The sequence below is a fragment of the Lactuca saligna genome, chromosome 5, assembly GCF_052625555.1.
Source record: "Lactuca saligna cultivar CGN05327 chromosome 5, ASM5262555v1, whole genome shotgun sequence".
In the NCBI taxonomy this organism is placed as follows: Eukaryota; Viridiplantae; Streptophyta; class Magnoliopsida; order Asterales; family Asteraceae; genus Lactuca; species Lactuca saligna.
In genome coordinates, this window is record NC_136421.1 from 317364844 (window position 1) to 317372868 (window position 8025).

An 8025-nucleotide genomic window follows, 5' to 3' on the forward strand; every position below is an offset into this window, starting at 1 on the left:
CGAAAACGGAGCTCGTACGCGAAAGTTATGGATTTTACAAGTTCGAGGTCCGAAATTCGAGGCTGTCAGGCTTGCCACGACGTGGCACAAGCTTGCCGCGACCCGGAAAGTGACTGAGGGCATCCAATCAATGGAAGAGGATAAGCTTGACTCCCCACGACGTGGCCATCACTGCCACGACGTGGCACACCCCAAAAACTCCCCTATAAGTAGATTTCAAGGGTTCCGAGCTCCATTGCTCAGTTCCTTTCTTTCTCGCGCCGAAACTCTGCGTTTAAGCCCCCGAGACCCTCCCGAAGCCCCGGTTTTCACCTTCAAGTCCCGAAGGAAGGTTTTGTGTTCCCGAGATTCCCGAGATTCCCGAGAATCTCGAGATTTCCCGCGTTTTCAACTCTTCCTGTCGAAGTTCTGCTCGATTCTTCTCTCGACTACTTCAAATCAACCACTTCAATCAAGTGAGTTCATACCCCTTTCAAACACACTTTAAATACATTTTAAATACTTTTATACTCGTTTAGGGGGGGAATACAAGTAAACATACGGTTATTATCGTGTATTTTATAAAGTTTCACTTCACTTGTTTTACCGAATAAATCACTTGGAACTCATTACTATTATGGAAAACTCCTGTCATACTTTGTGTGCATTAGACTTATGCAAGTATATAATGATTTCAAAGTACCTTTCATTGTTAAGTCGTTTTATACATTCTAAAAACTTATGATTCATGTTTCGTCAAACATTGTGAAAAAGGATAAACTTTGCATACAAAAACTATCACTTTAATACAGGCTTAGTTGAGAATCCATGAGACGTGTATATCTTCACACGTTACTTTTCTTTATTAGAAAGTAATGCTGCAAGTCCTGTCTATAACCAGAGTCTCCCGTTCGGAGAACGTGTCAAATGTGTATAGATCTATACGGGAAGTCATGATCCCGCGCCCTGACTGTTAGCTACAGTCCGTCCTTTGGAGTGACAGTTGTCATAACGCTGCGACGCCTGAAGAACATCGTTACAGGCATATTATGTTTAGTATGGTTATAAAACTCATCGGATATACAATTATTATGGTATTATGCTTTTATGAACGAGTGACTGTTAAAACTATTCTTTAGCTAACAAACGCGATCTTCGTATAGCTTTATTATATAAAACTATGACAAAACTTTTAAGAACGTCGTTTTCTTGCGATTTTCGGTCTTAGAGACTGCCAGCCATGTTAGGAAAATAAGGGTTTTTCCTGTATACAAACCAAACAACTAATAGGAAGATAAGGGATTTTCCTGGTGCAATTATTTACAACTTATGACACGAACATTCATATGCATTTCATACTTTTATAAGAAAATAAGGGTTTTTCTTGGAAGATACAACAAATCATATCTCATCCATTAGGGAAAATATGGGATTTTCTGGATCTAATACATTCATTTTCAATACAACAAGTCACAACTCTTCACACTTGAAATACTGAGTTTTTTTGGAAAGCATACACCTATTTTGGAATGGCATCCAATTTTTCTAAACTACTTATGAACTCACCAACATAATTGTTGACACTTTTTCTTTGAAATAACTTGTATTCTCAGGGAACCGCTAAGCAGGTTTGGGAATCAACTTTTGGGATTAACGCGCCGGTGTTAATTACTTCTTTTGAATGATGTGTATGTATTTATCTTTTGAACATGTAATGAATACAATTATGTAAACATCTTGGAAACTTTAACATATATGGTGGTGTGTACTTTCCTTTCTATGAACTGTTATGATACTGAATATGACGTCCTCCGCCCCCGAACGTTTCTGCCGTTCTGGTTTGGGGGTGTGACAACATGTTCCTGTGCTAAGTATGAGACAAATGGGATTTTATGTAAGCATAGCCTATATGTGATGAAGAAGAAGCATCTTAAAGAACTCCCGAATCACTATATTTTACCACGATGGATCCTTAATGTTAGGTACAAACTAGGTAGTGCTAGTATCGGACTCGAAGAAATGAATAATGAAAATGGAGTTAGTGCCTACACACTATGGTGTGTCCGTTCAAATTTTACTAAACTAATTGAACAAGCTAGAGACTCCCCTTCAGAGATACAAAAAGTCAATACACTATTGATAAGTCTTTTGCATGATCAAACAAATCAAAAGAAATCTATGTCTTTGGAGAATGCATCTCAAGGTTCTTGTATGGGAGTTTCGCAAATAGATATGATGCCACAATTATCTGTCCGTGATCCTCTTGGTCCAACTACCACAAAAGGCGTCCTAAAATTGCTAGTAGAATTAGATCTTCTTTAGAAGCTCCCAAAAACGTACATGCTCTTACTGTCAAGGATTGGGTCATTACGCTACTAGTTGTTCCAAAAGAAATGTACTTTTAATATTAATTTAATTTATTTTTAATGATTTAGAACTCTAATAATTATATTAACATTTAACAATATTTTTTTACATGTATCAGGCAGATGAATCATTGGAAGAGACATAATGATGAGTTGTGTTGTTTTTGTCCGCAACGGAAATTCGATATGCTTCTTGGCATTTTTGACATTTTTTGGGGTTAACAATATATGAATAGTCTGGAAATTGTTTTATGTTTCTTAACATTTTTTGTATAGTTTTTAAATGAAAATTTGTTCATTATTTATGATTTTTGTGATTAAAGTTGCATGTTGGTTGTTCTTATGTGTTTCAAAATGAAAATATGATACTATTATGGGTTAAAAACGAAAATATGATACTATTGTGGGTTAAAAATGAAAATATGATGCTATTGTGGGTTAAAAACAAAATATGATGCTATTGTGGGTTAAAAACAAAATTATGATACAAGTATGGGTGAAAAACAAAATTATGATGTTATTGTGGGTGAAAACGAAAATATGATGCTAGTATGGGTTAAAAACGAAAATATGATATTATTGTGGGTTAAAAATGAAAGTATTTATAAGTACATTGCTATTTCGAATAAATAAGAAAAGTGGATTGCAATTTCAGCTCAATCCAACAAAAACAATACTTTTCAATACAATTTCTGTCAACATATACAATTCGTCAAAAAACCTTTACAAATTATGTCCTAAGTAATACATGATTACATCATCTAATACAATCTTCAGCTTCTTTGGCATCTCCGTGCAACCCAAGATCTTTGCAATGGAAATAGATACATTTTTTGTCCCCTTGATTATTGCTGGAAAAAACTGAACTAAATTAACCTAAACGTTATCCCTATTTATACTAATCTTAACCGAATCCTAAACAAACACATAAACTACATATAAAGGCAAGTTTCCTATTTTACCCCTGGAACTCAAATCTGTCCCATATTTTAGCCTTGTAGAAAAGATTTGTCTCCTATTTTCATGAGCCTTGATATTCTGTTGTAAGAGCAAGAATGAGATTAATTCTAATTTATAACCATTAAAGGGGAAGGAGAATAAAGAATATAAAAAAGAAACAACCGCAGTCCTTGTTAATAAATCTTGAAACTTTTTTGTAGCTCCCCGTTAGCATGTTCTTCAGATCATAACAAACAGTATTAGAATGGAAGATTGTATCTTTTCCATGTTTTGAAGAGTTTGCAAATCAGATAAAACTACATTTAGAGCTGTTATATCGTTCTTTATCAAGGCTATTGTAACGACCAAAAATTTCAACAAAATTTTAAACTTTTCAAAAACATCCCAATTCATTAAGTCATTACAAAAAGGTTTTCAATACATTTATTATTAGAGTATTCCCAGGTCCATATCATAAAACATTAACACGAGGAGCGGTACGATCACGCCTTCGCCTTGCCACGGTCTCCTGAAGAACCTAAAAAACATTAAACCACAACTGTAAGCCCGAAAGCTTAGTGAGATACCCCCAAAATACCAACCACATATACCATACACATAACATGCTATATCATATCGAATCACAGAACAACCACGCATATCGGGTCTACTGTGTGACTGGTCCGCCGTATCGGGCCTTCAGTCCACCTGGTCCACCCTCCAAGTCCAGTCATGTCCCTCGAGTCTGTAGTATGGTTGGTCCACCCTCACCGGGCCTTTAACCCACCTGGTCCACTCTCTGAGTCTACAGTATGACTGGTCCGCCCGCATCGGGCCTTCAGTCGGTCTGATCCACTCTACGAGCCTCGGCACGTCTGGTCCTCCCTCGGGGGCCTACAGCCTATCCGGACCGCTTGCTGGGCCTTCGGAACAACCGGTCCACCCTGGGTATCTTGGCCTACAGCACAAAGCAGGACCCGCCTCAACCCAACTCTAGTCCAAACAACCATGTGCACATAACATACAATCATATAACAGTTCATAGTCAACAAGCCGATCAAGCAGATCACATAACATATCATTACCCTAACCAGGATACCGACCTAACTGGTCATTAGCATAGCATCACCCTACATATCAGGAAACCGACCTTAACTAGGTCTCTAACATATACCATCCTAGCTACCAGGATGCAGACATATCAAAGCAATAACATAACAACAAATATCCAGATCTCAATCCGATAAAGGGCCGGCCTTGGTGCCTTAGACCCTGTCGATATAGTGAGGATAACTCACCTCGCAACTGCTAACTGACAAGATAGCTCACCCTGCTCCAACCTCCGACACGAACTTCACCACTGATAATACCAAAAGACTAAACTCAATAAATACCAATAATGACCAAAATACCCCAGGAAGTCAACTGGTCAACCCTTGGTCAAATTCAAAGTCAAAGTCAACCTTCTGGCTGACTCTACTCGCCGAGTCCCCCATACTGAAAAGGACCCCCTTCCAACTCATTGAGTCATCCCTTGACTCACCGATTCTTAGCTTAACCAGAAAAGGCTAGGACCTCAAGATCAGACTCGCCGAGTCCAAGAACAGACTCACCGAGTCCAAGGCTATCTTTAATCAACTCGCCGAGTTGTTCTTCCAACTCGCTGAGTTTCTTCCCATCTTCAAGCAACTCACCGAGTACCACTAGCTCTTAACCCATACAGAGGCTTTCCAAGCCATGCAGGGGTTCCAATCCACATATCTACTCTTCCACAAGCTATTCCTCACGTAAAGTTGCAAACTTTACGTGAATCCAAAGAGATCTAAGCATAATATACTCTAGGGATAGGGTTTGGGACAAAAGAACTTCACCAACAACTCTTAAGCATAGACTTTATGGCTTTCTGGATCATTAACCACCTAGATCTGAGGTAGCAACCTCAGATCTTACACCAAACTTGAGATAGACCTCATACATACCACAAAAACCCCACAATTGATTGATTTAGATGCACAAAAGCTCAAACAGCAGATTATTACCTCAAATGAAAGCTCCAACTGAAGAATAAGCTAAATCTATGCAAAGCCCCTTGCTCCAACCTTCTTGTTCTTCACTTCACTTCCAAGATTTCCTCCTCCAAGGCTCTAAATGCTCTCCAACTCTCTCATAACCGTAAGCTAGGGTTTCTGGACTTCAAGGGAGAGTAAAGAGGTTGGGGAGAGGGTTTTATGTTCATTATATAGGGCTAAATCCCCGGGATTAGGGTTTTCTCCATGCAACACCAACTCACTGAGTCCACCCTTGAGACTCACCGAGTTGGTCACTTATCACTCGACCATCATCGCGACCCTACTCGCCGAGTCCACCCATGGAATCGCCGAGTTACCCTTTCACATTTTCACTTTGAACCCCGAACTTTCACTCCTGAACTCGGGATGTTACAATTAGTTTTTGTATCTCCTTCAACGGATCATCAAAACCCAAGTAGAATAACATTGCTTCTATGTGAACATACTTATCTTTCATACCCTTCCATTCCATTATCGTGTAACAAATTGCTAAATTAACTTTCCTAATTCGTCATACAAATAAAATAAACAATTAATCAGTGAAGAAACCTGTGGCTAGAATTACAAACTTAACTTTTCTAACAAAAACAATTAAAACCATAGTAATAGAACTTGTCTTCATTGCTTTAACAATATTTATGCTAAAATTGAAACCATATTTAGAACTGGGCAAGCCCAAACTGACTAGCGATCCACAAGCAATCTTGGAAGAGAGAAAAAACCAGGAGCATCCACAAAATAAGGGAAAATGGAGGAAAACAAACCAACAGCTCCAGAAGACCCAAGAGAAACCAAAAAAATTATGAAAAACAACCATTGTACAAACAAGGGGTAACAAGTTCTTAATCATGCAAACTTTTTGAATTAAATCCAAAAAATTATGAGTAACACCCATTGTCAATAAAAGCCAATGCCTTTTAACCCATATTGAGACAAAATTTCACTAACACATTTAATCAAACACCTGGTGTACATTATCAGAAACAATATATTTGTAAAGAAAAATGCATAGAAATTACCATATAATGAACCCGGTGTCGTTCACACAGCTAAATATAAGGAAATTAGTATATATCTAATTTAATTTTATCTAATGCACACTAAGAACAAATTGAAGAAGATGTAATCGAAAAACGCCTTAATTTGTCAAGTGAAATTAGTATAAATCTAATTGGGAAGAATTGGCGAATACACGTAATCATGGAAGCAATCTAAAATCAATAAAGCTATAAGATTGATCGAAGAATTGATGCCAAAATCACGAATCAAACCATGTTGTATAAGTATAAATTGATGGCGAAGCAGCAAAATCAAGAAATGATGGAGCCTTCATGTTTTTTAGGTTAATAAATGACAAACCTCGGTGTTTTAGGAAGGAAATAGTAGTTATCAGTGTGTTTTTAGGAAGGAAGTATTGACGTAGCAAAACGAAACGACACAATTTTGATTATCGGGTACCTAATATTGTAAGCAGATGAAGTCGTTGTCTTATCCGAGTTATCAATTTAACCATAAAATAAGAAAGTGAAGAACAAAAAGAAAGAGACATCATCAATATTTTTTCTCAAATTCATCGGAAACCGGAAATAGAAACAAAAACTTTATGCTTAGAACTAAAAACCCGATCAAACTACTTTCTTTCAAATTTTGTAGTAACATGGTCACTTAATTCAATCAACACCCGAAATTGCATTTTTTCCTAGCAAAAGAATCAATCTTTATACATATTGGGACAAGATTTCACTAACACATTTAATCAAACACCTGGTGTACATTACTGTACATTACTAGAGACATTATATTTGAAAAAGAAAATACATAGAAGCTAATCACCATAGCTGAACCTGCTATTGTTCAAACACCCCAATCTATAGAAATTACCTAATGCACACCAAGAAAAAATTGAAGAAGATGAAATCAAAAAATGTCTCAACTTATCACCTGGTATCGTTCAAACACCCCAGTCGATTCTAAATAAGATAGGTTTGCTTTATCAATCTTCGTGATTAATATTATTGGGAAGAATTGATGCATATACGCAATAAGAAAACTCCAACACTGAACTACTAAAGGATTCACCAGACCTTCAAAATCAACAAAACTCACGAACCAGGGCACCTCTAGAAATTAGTCGAACTCACGAAACCAGAAGTAACTATATAATGGTTAATCGATGGCAAATCAGAAAAAATCAAGAAATCAAAGAAACTCGGTGTTTTTAGTGTAAGGATACAATAGTTTTCAGTGTTTTTAGGAAGTATTCACGTATCGATTTTTATTTCTTACACAAACACTGTCAAACGACGCAGTTTCGATTATTGGGTTCCTAATCTTATATACCATTAGGTATATTCACTATCCCTATATATATATATATATATATATATATATATATATATATATATATATATATATATATATATATATATATATATATATATATATATATATAGAACGTTCAATCGAGAACATTTTTTATCGCGAGAACAAAAAACAAATTTGAAAAATACAATTATTTTAATTAAAATTATAAAATAATATTCATATAAATCAAAAAATAATTACAAACAATTAAAAAACCCACTAACTAACACCACTCACCACCCAACCAACACCACCCACCACCACCACCACGCGCTACCACCACCCATCACCACCCACCTACCCACCAC

The 8025-nt window shown here is 36.6% G+C and overlaps 1 long non-coding RNA gene across 1 annotated transcript; it reads right to left on the bottom strand.

The window, feature by feature from the left end:
* Window positions 1-3001: 3001 nt before the first annotated feature.
* Window positions 3002-7633, bottom strand: LOC145048726 (uncharacterized). The gene is made up of 2 exons (XR_013683027.1): window positions 7295-7633; window positions 3002-3822 (listed from the first exon to the last, which is right to left on the bottom strand). It is a non-coding gene; the product is annotated as an uncharacterized LOC145048726 (long non-coding RNA).
* Window positions 7634-8025: the final 392 nt, after the last annotated feature.